This window comes from Brachyhypopomus gauderio, chromosome 8 (genome assembly GCF_052324685.1).
Source record: "Brachyhypopomus gauderio isolate BG-103 chromosome 8, BGAUD_0.2, whole genome shotgun sequence".
NCBI classification, from domain to species: Eukaryota; Metazoa; Chordata; class Actinopteri; order Gymnotiformes; family Hypopomidae; genus Brachyhypopomus; species Brachyhypopomus gauderio.
Genome location: NC_135218.1, coordinates 3,600,756 through 3,624,087, shown reverse-complemented (window position 1 = coordinate 3,624,087; position 23,332 = coordinate 3,600,756). Strand labels below are relative to the sequence as shown.

The following is a 23,332-nucleotide window of genomic DNA, read 5'->3' as shown; positions in this document are numbered from 1 at the left end:
GACACTAATACACAGAACAGAGCAGAGCAGACATGAGGGCTTAGCATAGCGAGCAAGGAACAGCAGGGCCACATACAGCACACAGACTAGCGCTACTTACAATCACAGACAATACAAGAGACTAAACACAGGACTTAAATACATTGAGTGAAACAGGGAACCAAAACAAAACACACCTGACGGCAATGATGAGGAGACAAAGAACAAGGTTGGGGTGTGAAGTCAGACACAAAGGTATTTCAAAATAAAGACACACAAAGGCAAAAAAACAAGAAATAAAATCAAAACCAGAGGGGTTGCCGACGAGACTGTGACAATTATTTACTATTATTTACTAATTTACTACACTATAAAATCCTTACATGCATAATGTATTTAAAATAGATCAATTTAAAACCCATTTTTAATACTTGCCGTAGTTGACTTATATATCACATTGTTCCACTTAAAACAAGTACATCTAGCAATATATTTGTCACATAAATTTACCACTTGGGATACCTAGCTATAGAAACTGTATAACATATAATTGATTCAGATTCTGAAGTACTTTGCTGTAGTCATAAAATGTCTTACTGATATCCTGTAAATCTCATCCAATATAGAGGGACACTTTTACAGTAAAGTAGGAGGAGATACTAGACGGCTGTGAGTAAAAATAAAATACATTTAATGAGCAAAATCAAATCAAGCAGTCCATAGAGCAAAATGTAAATCCAAAAAGAGGCTAATGAACTTATGAAGGGTAGAGCCAGTGGTCAATAGATCATTGTGGGGCAGCAGTAGATATGGACCAGAGGCATGGCTGAGGGCATGATAAAATGATGTTGATTGTAGGGGATATATGATTTGTATATACAAGGGGTATTCAACTATATTTTTCCGCGGTCCAATTTTGGCAAATAGCTATGACCTGAGGTCCGGGGCAGCGGGGGTGACGAACGTAAGTTGTTGGGGGGGGGTATTGAACGTAAGTTGTTGAGCTGGGGGGTGGCGAACGTAAAACTCGTGATGAAGTGTTTTTTCAATAGCCCTGAAATAAATGCTCCGGTTTCAAATTAATTCTCCCGTCAAAATTTATAATTTTTTTTTGGGTCCGTATCCAGTTAATCAGCAATGAGATTGGGTCCGGACAGGACTGGGCCCTCTAGACCCTCAGTGCAGCTTAGAAATTACCTGATTTTTAGTGACCTTCCGTAGCTATGAGTTCATTATCTAAGGCTATATATACATGGAATATGTAGGAGTAAAACAAGTTTTTTGTGTTATCCAAAAAGAAAAGCTTGAACACAGTGTCCTGTCCTGACATACTTTCAAATTACAGTGTACATGTAACGCTCATTGCAGGGACAAGGACCAGACACAGAGTTCAACTTCGAGACACTGACGTTATGTTTATTTACGTGATTCGCGCAGGCAGCGCACATATAATAAAAACACACTCATGCGCGAACGCACATTAAATAGACAAACCACATAAGCCCCGAGTGATCACGAGACAAGCCACAGGTGAGACCAATGAACCTGCTCAGACACAACCACACCCATGGAGATACATAGACGGACATAACTAGACGTAGACAACATGAACACATGCTCAAAGGCCCAGGGCCATAGTGTGACAGTACATATATGAAATCCAAGTTTAGTGTTTAAGTTTAAGTGTAAAATATTATCAAGTGAACAAAAACAATCAAACCAAAAAATAATAAAATAGATGCACAGTGTATACATATTGGCAGTAACATAATGGCACATTTAAAAGGTAGATCATTTTGGTGCTATTGTACTATTCTCAGATTAGTTTTAAATACAAATTTTACACCATTTTTTTGTCTCACATGCTTGGTTTCCTTCGATAGACTGGTCTGGTTTAAAAGATTATTGTTTTTGTGTTTTTAAACACTGATAAACATTTTACAGACAATGTATTCCTACTCATATATTGGTGTAAGATGTGTATTTAAAAAAATCTGAGAATAGCACACTGGTGTCTCTCATTAAAAAAAAAAACATTTTGTGATGGGGAGAGCAAATAAAAAGAAAGTGATCACAGGCAGAGGGGTATAATCCAGGTTCAGAAAGTAAAAGTCCTCACCAGCATTTTGCTCAGGCTTCCTGGATTGTGTTGATTCCACTCATTTTACCTGGATTGCATTAATTAGAAAATCTAGCAAGCTTGAGCAAAATCCTGGTGAGGACTTTTAATTTCTGAACCTGGATTATACACGTCTGATCACAGGCCTCAAGGAAAAGGGAGGGTTTAATGGATAAAGTGCACAAACTCAAAACCCATGAAAAAATCCTAATTAAACATACGTGCATGTCAATACATTAGAATATCATCAGAAAGTTAATTTATTTCAGTAATTCAATGCAAAAAGTGTATTTCTGTTAATGTTGATCATTTTGAAAATCCAAACTGGGCATTTCACTTCTTTATTGAACTACTGAAATAAATTAACTTTCTGATGATATTCTAATGTATTGAGATTCACCTGTATATAGACAGACAAACAACCCTCAGATGTCTGGTTTCCTAATGGGCCACACCCACCTACGGGACACGCTCAATGTCACAACAACAGGACAACATGAAATACTGCCACTGCTGATGGGGGCGGCCGTCAGGGTGCTTCCGTAGAATGACACATTTATTCAAAGAAAATAAAAGTAATAAAATAACATGATGTCACTGCTGCCTTTCCAGAAAAATTTCAAATGTCTTATCAATTATGTAACTGCTGTTAAATGTTAAATATTGTGAGAAATACAAGCACTAAGAAGCAGTTAATACCATTTTAAAAACAACAGATTTAGAGACAGGCATCCCAGAGTGCAAAAAATATTTGTTATTTTGTTGCTGTCATTGCTTGACTGATGACTGACTCAACTTTTATAATATTCTTGCATAAGATATGTCTTTTCATGTGTTGGATTAATTTCTGATCCCTAACCCCATTAATAAGCGGTGTTAGCAGACGTGGTAGTATGTTTGTCAGCAGGTAATTAAAGAATAAGATTTTTGTCCGATCAGCAGGAAAAATAAGTACAAGAACAATGCCAAGCACAGGAGTTGTGTAGGACAGCTTGCAAAATAACAGCTGGCCCCCATGCAAAAGGATCGTGTTCTGAGCTTTGTCAACCGTCATTTTTTTAGCCGCAACCAGCACTCGATAATAAGTGTAAATAAGGACAAGCCAAACAGCTGTCATCTAAATACATTGCATAGCTTTGCATAACTCTACATGGTAAACTGTGTTGTAAAGTGACGTTGAAGTGCAGACAGTCACAGTGTTGGATACGGACAGTGTGTGAGTGATGGCAGCTATCAGCAGGTCTGTCAGTCCAGGGATAACTCCAATTCCCCATATCAAACATATCAGGATGCACGTTCTGGGAACCGTACAGATCTGAGGGTGATGCAGTGGTTTGCAGACAGCAATGTAACGTTCCACTGCCATGCCAGCCAGGTTCAGTGGGGTGTTCTTGTGAGTGGTTGAGACTATGAGTAATAACATACAACATAATGAAAGGTCTACACTTTTACATGCATATGATATTACACAGAGAGTCACAGACACAAAAAGCATAAGCATATCATTGATAACCAAGTGTATGTATAAAATGTATCTTGGATCGCTGTGGAAAACTGAACTTTTCATAAAAGTGAAAACAAATGTTCCATTGATGCAGATGATTATAAATCCAAGAAACACAATTGTGAAATTTTTGCTGAAAGCTTCTTCAAATGTGTCCTGTATTCTCAATAGATTAACACTGGAGCTCCTGAGATTTCAAGGTTCTGAGGACATCACCCCTCCTTCTCCTGCCCAATTAGCAGGACCATACATATGTTAATTTCAGAGCAAGACAGGAGCAGAAAGACAGGCAGGAGCTCTGTGGCAGGAGCTCTGTGGTGCACCAGGTCTAGTCTGTGTGCAGTCTGTGTGCACCAGGTCTAGTTTGTAGTCTAAAATAAATAAATAAAGTTTAGCCCTGTTTCGGCGTTATGTGTGAAGCGCTACATATTGACATAAGTATTATTTAGAGCGGTGAACCATTATCATTAGCGTGGTATTGGCGTTATGTATGAAGCAAGCGTCTCAGATTTTCTTGTGTATGCACTTCAATAGCGCCACACATTTACATGGCTGAACCAACCATTATCACGGGTCCATATTGTTCCCGTGAAACACATTATCATTAGCGTGGTATTGGCGTTATGTATGAAGCAAACGTCCCAGATTTTCTTGTGTATGCACTTCAATAGCGCCACACATTTACATGGCTGAACCAACCATTATCACGGGTTCATATTGTTCCCGTGAAACACATTATCATTAGCGTGGTATTGGCGTTATGTATGAAGCAAGCGTCCCAGATTTTCTTGTGTATGCACTTCAATAGCAGCAACAAAGTAATAAAGGTATAGTAAAGTAATATTTATTTTTACATTTACTTATTTTTACTCATACAGCATAGTAACATAATATTTTTTTGAATATAGAAACTGTCGTCTCTACGTGCGCTTGAATTGTATCTTTTGAAACACGAGTCTACAAAATTTCCGCTGTTTGTTGTAGGATCGGTAACATATACAATCTGCTTGTTTGTAACCAAGTTTTTCGTGAAGTATCACGTTTGGTGCTTTGTATGAGCTTGGAGGTGAGCCGCTTGTGCTTTGGCAGGCGTATGAGCTGGGGGTGAGACGCTTCCACCGCATTACCAAGACAATGGGCGTTAATCTCTTCACAGCAGGGGAGTGGGCTACATGGACCTTACTAAGCCTTGCGAAAATTTTCGCGGCCGTCGGGTTCCTAGTGTTAACCGAGGAGTTCATTGCCTGTGAACACTTCAGTGGATTAAAAAAAATGTGTGCATCTCATGAAAATTCTCTCATGAAAAAGAGAAAATATTTTTAATAAGTTTTTCTTTTACTCAGGTAAACTGCTGTGGAAAGGATGTCTTCATTTATGCAATAATGCAACTCAGTGAGTGAGTGAGAAGTTTATATAATGCAGGGGTGGGCTGTCACGTGGTTCCCACCTCCCCCCTGTCAGTCATGTCTTTTGTTTTGTTCTCTGTGTGTTGTTTGAGTGTCTTTTATTTTGAAATTCCTAGTTGTCTCTGTCTTCACACTCCTGCCTTGTTCTCCGTCCTTGTTTAGTTAGTGTATTTAAGTCCAGTGTTTGGTCTCTCTAGTGCTGTGGGTTATTGTAAGTTGTATGTTGTAGGGGTGGGCGATACTCGGAATTTTGGTATCGATACGATACCGATACGATACTGGTCAGTATCGCCGATACCGATACCGATACTTCCAAACCATTGGGGGGGGGGGGGGGGGGGGGGATACTTTTTACTTTAAATTATAATCCATTAATATAATAATTTATATTAAATTATATATATTTTTGCTGATGCTGGTCCAGCGTGTCGCGTGCCAGTGATTATGCCTCGTGCCAATGGTGGCACGCGTGCCATAGGTTGCCGACCCCTGCTGTAGACGGTCAACCAGTTTCAGCTGTGGAAAATTCAATTAAAACAGGCGAATACACCACAATTAAGCCAACTACAGGAAAGTCTGATGTATGGAAGTCATATTCCATTGTAATTAATGGAGAGGGAAATCGGCTTGTTGTGATTGATATCAGAAAGTGTTGGTGTACGTCACCTCACGGCATGTGTTTGGACTGTGGTAAGAAATGGGACAGCGCGATCCATCGCTATATTGCTGTTTTAATAAATACATAAGTAAATTTCAAGTACTAAATCTAATTAATTCAATTCATATTAGGATTGCGTGTGGGGGCGACAGAAATGTGTATGTGGCGGGCGGGTGCGGGATTAAAACAAGCGATTTTTTGGCCGGTGCGGGCTGGAGCGGGACTAAAACAAGCAGGTGCGGGCGGGAGCGGGATTAAAAAAGCAGTCCCGCGCAGACCTCTAAACTGTAGCAAAAGAATCGATATTTTCGCCATGGTATCGATCCAATACCAATCTTCACCTTTGTATCGATACTATCGATATAAATATCGATCTGCCCACCCCTAGTATGTTGTAAGCAGCGGGGAACTCTCAGAGGGCCTAAAATATTCTTAAAATGTAAATAGTAGTGATGGCTAGTGATGGCAAAAAGAGTCTTCATGAACCAATGGGGCTTTCCAGTAGTGATGGCCAGATGAAGCCTCATGAACCCTTGAAGCTTTCTATCGAGCTGGTTCAAAAAAAGGTTCATTTCTCAAAGCTTCATGTGCACACAAACCCCCCTGCTGGTCAACACCTTTATTATCATTTCAACTATTTGTTAAGTCCCCTAATCAACATTGTCAGCACAGGAAGGAATGATCGCTGCCAAGAACAAAAATACAAACACCGTAATTTGATTTTCTGTGGTTCATTCATTTGTTCATCTAGTTTGTTGATGTGTGGGAAATGCTAATAGAGGTCTGTTTGTCATAACTTGCCAGTACGATTTCAGTCAATAAATAAATATTTGGGTCATTTGGTACCAGGCCGCACAGAAAAAAAAATTATATATATAAAAATTTATATATATATATTAGTGGTGGTACTTTAACACGTTAATTTCGATTAATTAATTACAGGAAAATTAACGCACTAAAAATATTAACGCATTTTAATGCATGAGACACTTTTGCACCGTGGAATGTTTCTCAGTGCACAAGTTCCAGACATACAGATTATATGGACGCACAATAAGATCATGATGGAGATTACTGAAGAGGCTACGCTGGTGGATGGGAAATTTAAATATAAGAAACTTCCAGATGGAAGTACAAACAAAAATTATGTTATTTGCACTTTATGTAGGAAGGAGTTCGCTTATCACAGGAGCACTTCCACCCTTCGTTACCACCTCAACGCAAAACATGTTGGGGCTAACGCGCAGGTCAGTAATGATAACTTAACTGCTAAATGTATTCCTAGTACGATAGGGTGACCAAACGTCCGTATTTCCCGGGACATGTCTGTATTTCACATCCTGTCCAGGGCGTCCCGGGTTTTTTTTAAGTGAGGAAATGTCCTGGGGTGAGTTTCCCAAAACGTTCTTAGCGCTAAGTACTTCGTAATCTCGTTCTTAAGTACGAGTTTAAGAAGTACTTAGCGTTAAGAACGTTTTGGGAAACTCACCCCTGGTTTTTAAATTACCTTCATTGGACCATTAAGACTGGATTAAACTTTCGCGAGTGGCCGTAGCGCGCGACTCCACACGCGTATATACATGACGCGTCACATTATTTGCAGTGTTGTTCGCTCTCTGTGGTCGAAGATAAACGCTCACAAGAAGTGCTGCACATTGCGTCAACTGATGCAAGTTACGAACTGCCGTCCAGAAAGACAATGTCGAAGAAAATCCAGCAGCTGTATGATGAGGGAAGGGAAGTAAAACAGGTTATTGTGAAGAGCGCCACAAATGTGGCTCTGACTGGGGATCACTGGACCTCTGTTAGCAACAAGAATTATCTTGGTGTGACAGCTCATATTATAGATGATGAATCTATAGATGATGAAGATCCAGTCATTTGCTTTGAGCATGCAGAAGACCACTTCTAGGCACTATGGAGATCCCTGTGGCAGAGGCCTGGGAAATTAAAGAAAAATATACCATCTAAAATGGTATTAAAAAACATCTTCTGATTTACTTCAATTCTTCCAATATCCTGAGCAAAACTTCCAAAATTAAACAACATTTGGTCAGAATTTCCAGTGTTCTGAAAACAGTTTGCTCTGTTTTCTGCACTCATCTATTGGTCTGTGTATCATTCAAGCTTAAATTAATATTTCTCATGTTAAATACTGAAATGTGATTAAATTCGATTAATTAATTACAAAGCTTCCGATTAATTTGATTAATTTTTTTGATCGCGTCCCACCCCTAATATATATATATATATATATATATATATATATATATATATATATATATACAATTCTATAGTAATATATATATTCTACTGACGATCAGAATCTGAGTGATGTTTTATTTTGACAAATATAAAAAATTGGGATTCTCTCCTAATTACTGAGTTCTCCCTCTAAGACCGGTCTATTAACCATCCCAACACACAGACTTTCCACTATGTGGCAGATCTTTCAGTGTTGCTGCCCCCACTCTCTGGACCTCTCTACCTTCCTCTCTTCGCTCCTCTGCCTCTCTTCCTATTTTCAAAGCTCAGCTAAAGACCTTCATATTCTCTCACTACTCCCACTCTCTCTGATACTCCCTAACTCTCCTCTCTTATATATGACCATGTTCATGTAAAGACCTTCCTATTCTCTCACTACTCCCACTCTCTCTGATACTCCCTAACTCTCCTCTCTTATATATGACCATGTTCATGTAAAGACCTTCCTATTCTCTCACTGATACTCCCTAACTCTCCTCTCTTATATATGACCATGTTCATGTAAAGACCTTCCTATTCTCTCACTACTCCCACTCTCTCTGATACTCCCTAACTCTCCTCTCTTATATATGACCATGTTCATGTAAAGACCTTCATATTCTCTCACTACTTCCACTCTCTCTGATACTCCGTAACTCTCCTCTCTTATATATGACCATGTTCATGTAAAGACCTTCCTATTCTCTCACTACTCCCACTCTCACTGATACTCCCTAACTCTCCTCTCTTATATATGACCATGTTCATGTAAAGACCTTCCTATTCTCTCACTACTCCCACTCTCACTGATACTCCCTAACTCTCCTCTCTTATATATGACCATGTTCATGTAAAGACCTTCCTATTCTCTCACTACTCCCACTCTCTCTGATACTCCCTAACTCTCCTCTCTTATGTATGACCATGTTCATGTAAAGACCTTCCTATTCTCTCACTACTTCCACTCTCTCTGATACTCCCTAACTCTCCTCTCTTATGTATGACCATGTTCATGTAAAGCGACCCTGGGTTTGTGAAAGGCGCTATAAAAAAATAAACTTATTATTATTATTAATTACATCCGCCGGTGCGTCGGATATATGTCGTATATTTGTTTTTATGCCAGTCGTATCTTTATTTCGTTGTATTTACCCCCCACACTTTAAAGGCCGGTCTGGGAAAATATTGTCTGACATGTAACTGGTCTGTGGCACAAAAAGGTTGGGGACCACTGCAATAGGACATGAGATGTTTGTGTTAAAACTGTTGCAGTGCTTTCAAGAGATGAGACAGTGATTGTATAATAATTGATTCTATACATTTTTATTAAGAAACAATATTTTTTCTACTGTGCTTGGACTCAGTCGGTTTCTTTTCTTGGAGATGACCTCTCCAGCTTTGGAGAAAACCCTTCATTTACATTTACATTTATGGCATTTAGCAGACGCTCTTATCCAGAGCGACTTACAAAAGTGCTATGTAGTTGCAGTACCTTCATGGTACTGAAGAGGCAGGGGTGCACAAGTATCCCACAGCAAGCCTGTATAGGCTTGGATATATGCACCTCTGTCTCTCCCAGTACTGAAGAGGATCCTCTGTTCGCTCAATGTTGCGCTCTGCCAGGTATCTCTGCACTTCCACTGTGGCATCAGCAGTGACACTGTGAATTCCTCGGGACTCGGTGACCATGGCATCTAAATGAAACCAGAGTTTGCTTCCTAAGAAGCAAAAACAGATTAATATAAATGAGGTCATAATTCAAAACTGACTTTAAACCAAAGCAAAAACACTGACCAGGTCTTTCAGCTGCAGCATCCTGTGATGTTGAAGCTGCAGCTGAAGATGGATGTGATTCTCTGGAGATTACACTGGCACATTCAGAGGTGAGTCGTTTTATTGCTTCATCTGCCTTTGTTGGGCTAAAGAAACCAAGTGATTTGTGCCTTGGGTCTAGTAGTGTTGCCAGTGACATAATGCTCATGCTTTGGATTTTGTCAAGCCTTTCCCTAAGGAGTCTGATGAGGTGCTCCCCCAGCTCTCTAGCTACTGTTGCCTTTGCTGCCTCTTCTTGGAGCATCTTTTCAACCATTTTCAATAATAGCACCACTTTGGAGCCAGATACCTTTTTCTCCTCCGACAGCTCTATAGTAGCCTCGTGAAAAGGAGACATTATAGACAGGCACGCACAGATATTATTGTAATCATCAGAGGTCAGTGCAGGAATGTCAGTTTGTAACCCAGCCAAAGCTGCCCCCACAGGCTCCCTGAGTTCTGCTACTCACTCCAGCATTTGAAATGTGCTGTTCCATCTTGTTTCAACCTCCTGAATCAATTTCTTTTTTGGTTTTCTCATGTGCTCTTGAACAAGGTCCAGATTCCCAGCTTCTCCTTTAAAGATAAAAAGTAAGTGTTAAGTGATAAAATGTGTTACATATGTAGCAATACAAAATGTGTAAACAATATGAAAATAAAAGTTACTGACTTTGGCAGTTGTGCTGCTCCTAAAATAGCCCACCAGCTTCCTTGCCTTTGTACGAATGGTGGACAGCACTGGGGTCAGTTTTAGAGCCTTTTAACAACTAGATTCAGGGTGTGAGCAATGCAGACTGCATGACACAGCTTAAGATTCCACAGGCAATCATATTAGATGCGCCATCAGTAACCAGACATGTGACTTTTGATTTTATTCCCCATTCTTCCATGAGGGAGGATTTCACACATGCCAAATTCTCAGCTGTGTGTGCCTGTGGGAATTTCACTACACCAAGTAGTGTAGACTTCAGACATGTGTTGTCATCTATAAAATGGCAGGTTATAGCCAAATATGCATCCATATTGAGAGATGTCCACATGTCTGCAGTCAAACTCACTGCAGGACCCTCAGCTTTGGCCTTCTCCTTCTCTTGCTGGTATTTGGCCTCAGCCATGGCCTTTACAGCCTAAAGGGAAGGTAGAAAATAATGATTATTTGAAAATAAAGAAAATAAAGAAAGTATTTCAGTACTTTTTCCATGTCATCACACATACCTTCCTAGTTGGGAGAACATAAGTTGGATCCAATTTAGCTACAAAGTCCCTGAAGCCTTTATCTTCAACTATGCTGAATGGCTCTGTGTCTTTAACAATCATGGAGACCAAAGCCTCGTCCAGCTCCTCCTTTCTGGTCACTGCCTTTGTCATAGAAAAGTACAGTACTCACTGTATATACACATTTTACATGTGCATAATAATGTTAACAGTGCAAGATTATATTAGATTATATGTATTATTACATTATATGTAATTGATAAACTTTGCACATGTGCAATGGTTGTCTTTATTTGCTTTTATTTTGATGTGTATGATAAATGTAAGTATTGGTATTGTCAATGTCATTATTATCATGGTTGATTAATAAATATGAAAAATGAAAAAGCAAACCCACCTTGGCTGGTCCAATTCCATTCCCCTCATTATTTTCATGACAGGCACGATAATGCCTCGGCACAGATGAGGTGTTGTTGTTGTACCCCAGTTGCTTGGAACACAACAAACACTTCACCTTGGAATGAAAAAAAACGACTTGTGAATATTATAGTAGTAACACATTTCATTATATTCAAACATATTATGTGTAATACCTTATCGGGAGAGATCTGTTCAAAGTGTTTCCATACAGGGGAAACTCTTCTCTTCTTACCAGTCTCCATGAAAACAAGTTAATCTATATCACGGACAAATTGGCGAAACTCCAACATGAATACTAACATGCAACTTTTGCGGGAATCCATTGCGCTTTATATATGTTCAAAAATCACGCCAATACTCGAATCACATCCTGAACCGGCGAGGCTTCAGACGTTATCAGTGACGTTACTCGCCCTAAACGAAGCAAGCCTCGATACACGCTTCATAAACGACTTCCTGGATTTCTCGACACAAGCTCCGAAGCATCGGTATCATTTTGCCCATCACTACTTTCCAGCTAAAAGGTTCACCAAAAGGTTCATTACCCGAAGCCTCGTTGACTCGTTCTCACTAGTGATACCTGCTGTGCAAAAGGATATATGACAGACTCAATGAATCCTGAGTCAGAGAAAACTGGAATGTCTGTGTATAAAATAAAATATTTTTGCCACGTCCCAATGAATATAAAAGTGTGTTTTTACATGGAAATATTATTATTTGAGTGATGTGATGTTGAACATGTAAAATAAATACTTAAAATAAATGTTTGTGGAACTCAGAGTACAAGAGTGCTTATGGAACTGAAAGACAGGAAACTGCAACAGATGGAACAAATAAAAATTACTGATTTAAATTTTTAACAGTGTTGGGGTTGAGTCAATTCCTTTTCTTAGACGCCTTAGAAGCCTACCTAGCTTACAACTAGCTTAAAGTCTCTTAATTTCCCTGAGGGAAACCTCGCAAAGGGATCAATAAAGATCTATCTATCTATCTATCTATCTATCTATCTATCTATCTATCTATCTATTTATCTATCTATCTATCTATAATAATACGAATAATAAATAATAGCTGATCTAATCTAACCACTAACTCTAACTAATTATAACCAATGCACACCTCTCACAACACCAACTTAAAACCCACAAAGGGCCGCAAGGCTTAAATTAGAGTCCTGCACCGGGTCGGGTACGGGCAAATAGATGCTGAAACAGGTGGGTTTTACACATACCGCTATTTTACGGGTGGGTATGCGGGCGGGTAAGTTAAATACGGGTGAGCCAAACGAGGATGAAGTTTCAGCATACATCGAACTCAAGCCACCTAAGGACGAATCATTCGATGTTCTTTTGTGGTGGAAAGAACACCAAGACGATTTCCCCAACCAGGCAACAATTGCCCGAAGTGTCCTCTCAATCCCCGCATCCAGCGCTGCGAGTGAGATTTTTCCTCCGCTGGTTTTGTGATTCAAGAGCGCAGAACGCAGCTCAAACCTGGGACTGTGGACGATATACTGTTCCTGCACAGTAACCTAGGATAGATTTGTGAACCTTTTATTTAGTTGTTATACTGGCATTTGTTCCCTCTCGTTTTGCAGTGTGTTATGGTTATGGTTTGCGTTTTACCAGTTGCTACTTTTGTCGTGTTTTACCAAGGAAAACCACCATGCCACTTGTCTCTATGCCGTTTATTGCAGAACTGAACATGACTCACCTCTGCCCCTAGAGGCATACATTGGTATAGCTAACTTAGCAGTTACTGCAGAAGGGTTTGGTGCTGGACCTCTGACCTCTGGCCCTCCTTCATCCTACGGTTTTGTGGGGACACTTTTTCGCTCAATGACTCTCCTGAACACAAAGAGAACATCCACCCCACCTGCCACAACGAAGTTGTCAGGGGCGAATCCTCTGTGTTCTGAGGTCTTTTAGAGTGCAACAGCTTGCTCAGAGACATTTTATCTCTGCCCAGCTTCAAGAAGAGTCTCAAAACCTTCCTGTTTAGATCTACTTTTTTTTAATTAAGAAACTCCAACTCTATTCTAATTGCCATCTTACTTTCTTTATTGCAATATTATCTTATAATCAAATTACTTTTTTAGTTTTTCCAACACCAAACAGTCATAAATACTCATTTGATACCGTCTGTCATTGTCTATAATAGTCATGTATGATTTCAACGAATACCTGTTTAGGACTTTAAACAGCTAATTTGGTTAGCCTGTAAATCAAGCTAGCATGCTAATGGACAAACACATTCAAGTGAATGGTAGTAGCTAGCCCAGCAGGTAGCTAATTATGGAAACCACAGTGTTTTGCCGTTAGCTCGCTTATAACTTCAATACTGGTTGCCTTCTAGGGTTGCCACCTGTCCCGGTTTTCCCGGGCTGTCCCGGTTTGTCCTTCTTTTTAATATTTGGTCCGGGCAAAAGAAAAATTAATTTAATGTCCCGGTTTTCACTAGGTTAGTTCAAACGACTATTTAGACTGTTTCTGCACACTTTAAATCCGTCTTTTTTTTCTCGCTGTGTCCATTTTATGTTCGCCACCCCCCCGTCAACAATTTACATTCGCGTATGACAGTGTTCTATGACAGTGACAGACCTAGGTGGCAACCCTATTGCCTTCTGATCAGAAATAAACCTCCAAACTTCAAAATTTACACAAAGGCTTGGCATAATCACAAATAGTTGCCGATGGTGGCACATGGTTCACATTTATTGACAACACGAAAACAAAACAAATGCTCCTTAAATGTCCAGTGCTTGAAGGCGTCTGTCATTATTGCTGCTTGAGCTGAAACTGAACCGCGCGCTTGCTGCTCCAGCACAGAAACAAACGGGAAACGGCGATATAGGGCGCAAAGCAATAAAAATATCATTAAATATTTCGCAAAGGTTTTTGTTTGTATTTTTAAAATGTAACTAAAATTGTAATTCTTAATTTTTCCAGAAGTAACTGTAATTGAATTACATATTTTCTCATTGTAACTGTAACGAATTACAGTAACACTTTTTTTGTAATTAAATTACGTAACGTCGTTACATGTAATTCGTTACTCCCCAACACTGACTGGGAGTGGACGCCCCTCGCGGCTCATGAGTGTGGCTTCAGGAAACCCCTGTAGATAACAACCGTGGAGGCCAGTCTGTGGACATCAGGTGCATCAGGTGTCTGCTGTCTGTGAACAGTGCATTTGTAATGTCTCTTCCACAGGTTAACAGGTGCAGTCTTTGATTTCAGGAACCTGTGTTTAGTGGCCTGCTGGCCACACTGTACAGTCATTTGAACAGTTCTGTGCAGACTTTGATATTCTCCAGCCAGAAATGATAGTCTTTGAGTACCACCAGTGAGGGACAACATAGGGTTTGCCGTGGCTTTGCTGTCCAAGTTCATGTCCCCGTCATTGCCCTGGTGCTGCTGAAGGGTTTGGTGCTGGACCTCTGACCTCTGGCCCTCCTTCATCTTACGGTTTTGTGGGGACACTCCTTCGCCCAATGACTCTCCTAAACACAGATAAAGCATCCACTCCACATGCCACAACGAAGTTGCCAGGATCACTGTAATCTTCCTTGCCCCTTCCCAAAACCCCTTCTTCTAAAATTTAGGTTAAACCCATACTGTTGATACTACTGCATAAAATAATATACTTAGGGGACATATTGAGGCCTCTGGGGCGGACACCCCTTGTTCTGAGGTCTTTTGGAGTGCAACAGCTTGCTCAGAGACATTTTATCTCTGTCCAGCTTCAAGAAGAGTCTCAAAACCTTCCTGTTCAGATCTGCTTTTAATTAAGAAACTCCAACTCTGTTCTAATTGCCATCTTATTTACTTTATTGCAACATTATTTTATAATTTGTCACTCTATTTCATTCTTTTATTATGTTTGATTTCTTTTTATCTTTAATTTCTTTTAACATTTTACTTTTTGTCTATTCTATAAAACACTTTGAGTTGCATGTATGTTTGAAAGGTGCTATACAAATACAGAATATTATTATTATTATTATTATTAATAATAAACATTTCCTAGTCACTTTAACTGGCATCAGGTTTCTCATATTAAACTGACAACACACAGACCTATTCCAAAATTAGAAAAACATGGAAACGTTGATTATTATTCAAAAAGCTACTTTACTAGATTATATTTTCAAGGCCCACAGTGTAAACATTTTCAAGTATTTATTTTTATTTATTATTATAATTATACTTACTACCACTCCCAGAGCCAAGCTCTCTAGCTGCTGTCAGCTTGTCCAGTTTTAGCTATCCAAATACCTCACCGTTTCACTGACATGTCTACCTCACTCAAGTCACTTCGCTATGTGTGTGTGCTATTTATAACTACTCCATACAGGTCTCTTTTAAAATGCAGTTCACGCTTCACTCCACGGCATGAGTTCCCTTTTTTTTTACCTTAAGTACTAATATCCAGTGTCAAGGGTAACTCGCGCGTTTTAAGCTCCACGTCGTCGATTTCCTGTTTTTACAATAATTCCTGGATAACTTAGTGGGCATTACCAAGTTTAACTCATATGGTGGTTGTGGTGTATCTTCCTGAATATCTGTTGTATAGACCCAGCTCATTCTAGTTTGTTATGAACAACCCCCAACAAACAGTATTTGTACATGTGTCACAGAGCTAAATCTTTTCCATGCACTTTAGCCAGTCGGCTCGTTGTTTGCGATGATGTAACGATTCTCGGTTAAGAGGCGGAGGCAAATACACAAATGAAATTTAACTTTTGCTTGCTTGTCTGCTTGTCTAGGCACACTGTCCCTACACAACAGGTGCACGCGCTGAGGCATTTCTCAAGACGTCCAACTAAGATTGATTACTTAGTTGATTACTTAATACAGAGGAGGGACAAAACCAATACAATGTACAAACAATCCTAATTTCAATACTAAATGACATAACCTAGCGTTAAGATATAAGAAATTATGAGGAAATTAAATACACCCACTTACAGTCAAAACTAGCACACCTCAGACAAAGCACATACTATGCTATTTGTTAAACAACAAAGGAAGAAATTGAACCGATGATACAGAGAAACAACTGACATTAACAGGACAAACCCAGCAACCATTTATAGTATATAAAAGACCGTCAGCATAGCGAACCCAACTTATTCAACACAATAAACGACACACGAACTTATTAACACTGGAGCTCCTGAGATTTCAAGGTTCTGAGGACATCACCCCTCCTTCTCCTGCCCAATTAGCAGGACCATACATGTGTTAATTTCAGAGCAAGACAGGAGCAGAAAGACAGGCAGGAGCTCTGTGGCAGGAGCTCTGTGGTGCACCAGGTCTAGTCTGTGTGCAGTCTGTGTGCACCAGGTCTAGTTTGTAGTCCAAAATAAATAAATAAAGTTTAGCCCTGTTTCGGCGTTATGTGTGAAGCGCTACATATTGACATAAGTATTATTTAGAGCGGTGAACCATTATCATGGTATTGGCGTTATGTATGAAGCAAGCATCTCAGATTTTCTTGTGTATGCACTTCAATAGCGCCACACATTTACATGGCTGAACCAACCATTATCACGGGTCCATATTGTTCCCGTGAAACACATTATCATTAGCGTGGTATTGGCGTTATGTATGAAGCAAGCGTCCCAGATTTTCTTGTGTATGCACTTCAATAGCAGCAACAAAGTAATAAAGGTATAGTAAAGTAATATTTATTTTTACATTTACTTATTTTTACTCATACAGCATAGTAACATAATATTTTTTTTGTGTTTGACTGATATTTCGTTTGTGTAAATAAGATATTTCGTTCGTGTAAATAACTTAGCGTCATTTATTTATTTTTACTCATACAGCATAGTAATATAATATTTTTTGCAGTGTTTATGCTTGTGTTTGACTGATATTTCGTTCGTGTAAATAAGATATTTCGTTTGTGTAAATAACTTAGCGTCATTTATTTATTTTTACTCATACAGCATAGTAATATAATATTTTTTGTGTTTTCTTGTGTTTGACTTGATATATGCATGTGTTGGCATTGATAAATCAATTTATCATACATGAATGAATTTATTCAAAATATAACATGTACTTCTTTGTATTTGTTCTTTGCAGTGCGCCATTGACATCATGGACCAGAAGGCGCGTGCATACACAGTGCGCGCAGGAACACGCCGGTGGCCCGTTGCAGTGTTTTATAACATACTTGACCTGGCAGCGATGAACGCGCATGTTTTGTACACGGCATGTACGGGGTCCACAGAGAGTAGGAGAGTTTTTATGTGTGCTCTTGCTGAGGAACTCCGTCTTCGTTTCCTACAGGAAAAGGAGTTGAAGAGAACGCCACGTCCTTCGCCTGCTCCTGGAAAGAAGACTACGTGTCAGGTGCAGACAAACTGCAACCGGAACCACAGCATAACCCCGTGCGCTGCATGCGGCAAGTACACCTGTCGCAAGTGTAGGGCAGAGTGTCCCTGGCTGTGTGGCAACTGTGTACCTAAAACTACATGAAGGTACGTCGATAAGTATATTTATATATATATGAATGAATGAATGTTTCAATTTATATAGCGCCTTATCTAAATACCCAAGGCGCTTTACAATTGTTAACACAGCTACGTTACAGACAACCAATCACACACACATATATATACACACACACACTATTATTTGAACATAACCAAAAATCTCTTCTCTTTCTGTTCCACAGTCGCACATCATGAAACCCGGTGTCACGGTCTGCCCCGCATCTCCTGCCATTTCATGTCTGTTTCCGTGTTAGTCCTCTGTTTATTTCTCGTCGTGGTTGCTGGTTATTTTTCTCATGGTTGCTGGAATTGGATTCCCGTTCTGTTATGACCCATGCCTGTGATATTTTCACAGAATCAATTTATACATGAATGAATTCGTTCTAAATATAACATGTACTTCTGTGCGTGCATACACAGTGCGCGCAGGAACACGCCGGTGGCCCGTTGACCTTGGCAGCGATGAACGATGAACCTGCCGCAAATGTAAGAAAGAGGGTCCCTGGCTGGTACACATGAATAAATTCGTTCAAAATATAACATGTACTTTGTTCTTTGCAGTGCGCCGTTGACAGACATCATGAAGGTGCGTGCATACACAGTGCGCGCAGGAACACGCCGGTGGCCCATTGCATGCGGCGAGTACACCCTGGCTGTGTAGCAACTGTTGGCTACAACTACATGAAGGTACGTTGATAAGTAGGCCTACATACGTAACACCACATATGTTACGTATTTTTGTCTTCTGAAAGATTTTATTCAAAATGTAAGGTGTACCTTGAATTGTTCTCCACAGCATCAACGCGTGTGTTGCATGCGGCAAGTGCATCTGGCGAGTACACCCTCAACTTCAAGACACCCTCAACTTTCTTGACATTCCACTTCAAGAAACCCGGAATAGACATCCATGTTTGATCAAAATAAAGTTGTTTTACAGCACATGAATTTGTTCTTCCTGTCTTTTCCTCTCCTTTTCCAGTCTGCTGTTTAGATCACAACATTTATCAGCCATATATATAATTGCGCCATATAATTTCTTAGCTTTTCAAACGCGAATTCAAACGCGGAAACAGAAAGTGTAACAAATATTATATAGTGTAGTAAATATACAAAGAGCTTCAAACAATATACAAAGAGGTTCAAACAATTTTATTTATTTTTATTGTTTGACGGGACTCATTTGAGAAACTGTCGTCTCTACGTGCGCTTGAATTGTACCTTTTGAAACACGAGTCTACAAAATTTCCGCTGTTTGTTGTAGGATCGGTAACATATACAGTCTGCTTGTTTGTAACCAAGTTTTTCGTGAAGTATCACGTTTGGTGCTTTGTATGAGCTTGGAGGTGAGCCGGTTGTGCTTTGGCAGGCGTATGAGCTGGGGGTGAGACGCTTCCACCGCATTACCAAGACAATGGGCGTTAATCTCTTCACAGCAGGGGAGTGGGCTACATGGACCTTACTAAGCCTTGCGAAAATTTTCGCGGCCGTCGGGTTCCTAGTGTTAACAACCGGACTTGATTTATGATCCCTAAAGTGTAGTCTTAGACTAGGGGTTGGCCTGAAACTTATTCAACACTCAAACAATGGCAATATATGAACCTACAAAGTATAGTCTGAGACAAGGGGAGGGTGCGAAATTGAGATATTTAACTCGGAAGTATAACACAAGTAATCTCAGGACGAGAAAATATCCACGCACGATCACTAAGCTTTACCGACCAGACACAAGGAGAACTTATATACAATATGCAAACATGCATGGAACAGAAACAGATGTATTAGGCTTAATTATACAAAATGACCCTCAGCAAGCCTTACTTACTATGCAAATGAATACTCAACGTAATCCCCAAAGACACAAGCTACAGCTGATACTAAATATATGCAGTACCAAACCAAAGGGGAAACCTGAATAAATTAAATACGAATGAGGGAGGAGTCACATATGACATACGAGACTCTAAATGTTTTATAATTAATTACATCTCAGGACACACGTACGGTTCTGTGTTGGTCACCCATACTGTCACATAACAGTCAGCCCTTCAAATATCACACTGCTTATGATATTCTTCAATAGTATAAATCACTTTACTAGTCACATTCATCTGTTCTACTACAGTATTCCATACCCTTAACCCTGATGAGATCCGGGCGTGGTCTACCTTCTTGGGGTCCAGCTGGGCGTGGGGGACCCATTGCATTTTTTGTTAAAATAATCAGCAGATTTAGCCCAATTGCAAGTAAAATAAACAATACATATGTTAAATTAGTTTGCTCTCATTTATTTATTAGTTACTTTTTTATTAAAATGTAACACAATAAGGAAATGAATCATAAATCATGCTGGCTGACAGGCTGGTCCTATGGCTAGCTGCTGATGGGCTGGTGCTAACGGAGCTGGCTGCTGCTCATCCTCCTTTTCATTATCACTATCAGACTCTGATATTTCAGAAATGTGATCCTGAAATTTCTTCTTCTGAATCACCATCAAAATCCTCTGTCTCTTCCAATAGCAGCTGTAAGGCAGTCTGAACTGAGAATCGCTTTGCCATCTTTTATAGCATTTTTAGCATTTTTAGCATTTATAGCATCATGTCCCCATGATTGGATGAAACACACACTCACACACACACACACACACACACACACACACACACACACACACACACACACACACACACACACACACACACACACACACAGGTCCAGAGAGGAGGGAGGGATAATGAGGGCTGAGAGAAAAGATGCTTCTTTCAGATCTCACCCCTTTGTCTCTATAGAGATTCTTCGTCTGCTGTCTGACAATATGCAATCAACCCCTGATGTGACAACCATCAAAAGTGTTGATGGTTGCTCACCTTTGCATGCCAAACTCCTCTGTCCTTTGTTTGTATATCCTTTAAAGTCATACAGACGACTATCAACTACCCAACCCAATGTTGATTGCCCACTTTGACTAGCCCAGGGCCCAGTGGACCCTGGACCCTGTATGTAATACAAATGTGAAGGGGGGGGTACGGGGGGGTGGTCATTGAAAATATTTTCTGATTTATGTTGCTCACAGAAAATGAGCCAAGGACCAATGAATCTCAGTTTGAAAAAAAAAAAATTGTAGAATTTTTTTAAGCTGATTTTTTAAAAATGGGTCCCACAGACCCTTGGACCATATAAGGGTTAAAACCAACATTATATTCTACTTAAAACCGTTTATATGACTTGCATTTTCCTCACCAGTTACATACGTTGATAAGAACAGATACTCACCCAGAAGTTCTAAATATAGAACGAGAGTTCCGTTCTGACACCGCGAGGTTATTTTTGGATTCCTCGGATCCAAAGGTTAACTCAAAAAACCCAGCTCGCAGGACTGAAACCTGCGTATTCCAATTCATCTCGTCAGAGGAACGGATCGGCCGCCACACCACGGAATAAACCTTTAATAAAAACTTGTTAGTTTTCATTTTTACACAAAAACTTGTTAGTCTTTATTATGCTGGTAGAGACTCGAACCCTAAAATCACCTTAGGGACTTAAAACCCTTTTTCCATAGTTACAATTTTTAAACCATATACTTTTACCTTTTTAGACAAGACTGGATTTAATTTAGAATCATCCAAGTACTGTCAGTTCACCACAATTTAGTTACAATTCAAATTTTGCAGATTTGTTTTAACAGGTTCTGATTTACCACTATTGTTCTGCAGCTGTTCGTGGAGTTCTGTCAGGGATCTGATGCTGGTTGGGAGGGTCTCCATCAGCGATTCCACGTAGATGTTGGTGTCCTCCATCAGGTCTTTGTCACTGCTCGTCACTGCATTTGTCAGTGGAGCGCGCGAGAGTGTGTCGGCTGTGATGAGGCTTTTCCCGGGTGTGTGGGAGATTGAATAGGAGTACCTCATTAGGCGCATTCTGAATCTTTGTATTTGTGGTGGTAGTGCATCCAGAGCCTGGCCTCCTAGTAGGCTCACTAATGGTTTGTCATCTGTCTCTAGTTCAAAGTACACTCCAAGAATGAAGTCACTGAACCTCTCACAGGCCTACGTTAATGCCAGTGCTTCTTTCTCCAACTAGGCATATCGCTGTTCTGTGTCCGTCAGCGACCTGGAAGCGTATGCAATGGGTAGCCACGCTTCCGCCTTTTTCTGCAGCAGTACGGCTCCCAACCCATAAGATGAGGCGTCAGCTGATATCTTGTGTGGGCTGTTCGGGTCGTATAGCTGGAGAACTTGCGCTGAGGAAAGCTCATGCTTGAGGTTGTGGAATGCTCATTGCTGGTCGTGCCCCCAGCTCCACATGTTTTCTTTGAGAGCAGGGCTCTTAGTGGCTTGTCCTTCTCAGACAGGTTGGAGATGAACTTCCCCAGCCGATTCATCATTCCCAGGAAGCCACGAAGTTCGCTGATGTTCAGCGGCTCTCTCATGTCCTGTACAGCTTTAATTTTTTCCAGGTCGGGTTTCACCCCTTCTGCTGAGACGATGTATCCTAGGAACTTTACCTCTTGTTTCCCGAACTCACACTTGGCCATGTTTAGTGTTATGCCTGCCGTCTCTGCCTGCTCCAGGACAGTATGCACTCTGCTGTCGTGCTGCTCCATCATGTCCCCCCAGATGAGGATGTCGTCAACATGGCAGACAACGCCTTCGAGGCTTGCCATGACTTCTGATGTCATCCTGTTCTGGAAGTGCTCCGAGGCTGAGCTGATACTGAAGGGAAGCCTGTTGAAATGATACCTCCCGAACGGTGTGATGAAGATTGTGTATAGAGCTGAGTCTTTTGAAAGTGGTATCTGCCAAAAGCCCATGTTCGCGTCGAGCTTGGAGAAGTATTTGGTCCCTGTCAGCATGCCTAGGGTGTGTTCAACTGATGGCAGGATGAACTTTTCTCTGCAAACCGACTCGTTTACGGGTGACATGTCTACACATATTCTCACCTCATTGTTTTTCTTGGGAGCCACCACCATGCCACAACACCACTCAGTTGGCGCCTCGATGAGGCTGATGACACCCAGACTCTCCATCCTCTCCAGCTCCCGCTTCACCTTGCCCATGAGTGGCAGTGGCACTCGCCGTGGAACTTTGAGAGAGAAGGGTTTCGCGTCTGGCTTGAGTTTGATGGTGTAGGGCAGGGATGTCAAAGTCAAATACACCGAGGGCCAAAAAAACAAATTTGCTACAAGCCGAGGGCCAGACTGGTTCAATGTTTATTAAAACATATTAAAATGATTGCACATAGCCTATTGAACCAAGACCTAACACAGTGTATATTATTTAATGCTTAAATGAATAAAGCAATATTTTCTTATGGATCTGTCAGTAATTTCAAGTGAAAATATTTTTCAACAAGCAAACATGAATAAAGTAATAAAGGTTTGTGCTGGAATTTAAGCTAAAGTACTTGAAAATGCTTGAAATTGTAACTACTTCGTTTCACAGCTATCTGATTGAACAGTTCTCTTGTATCG

General features: G+C 40.3%; 1 long non-coding RNA gene and 1 pseudogene across 1 annotated transcript; one reads left to right on the top strand and one right to left on the bottom strand.

Annotated features, from left to right (window-relative positions):
• Positions 1 to 2,852: 2,852 nt before the first annotated feature.
• LOC143521121 (odorant receptor 131-2-like) lies at positions 2,853 to 6,193 on the bottom strand (annotated as a pseudogene).
• Positions 6,194 to 17,468: 11,275 nt separating this feature from the next.
• On the top strand, positions 17,469 to 18,492 carry LOC143521013 (uncharacterized). The gene is made up of 3 exons (XR_013132589.1): positions 17,469 to 17,853; positions 18,051 to 18,354; positions 18,430 to 18,492. It is a non-coding gene; the product is annotated as an uncharacterized LOC143521013 (long non-coding RNA).
• The last annotated feature ends 4,840 nt before the right edge of the window (positions 18,493 to 23,332 follow it).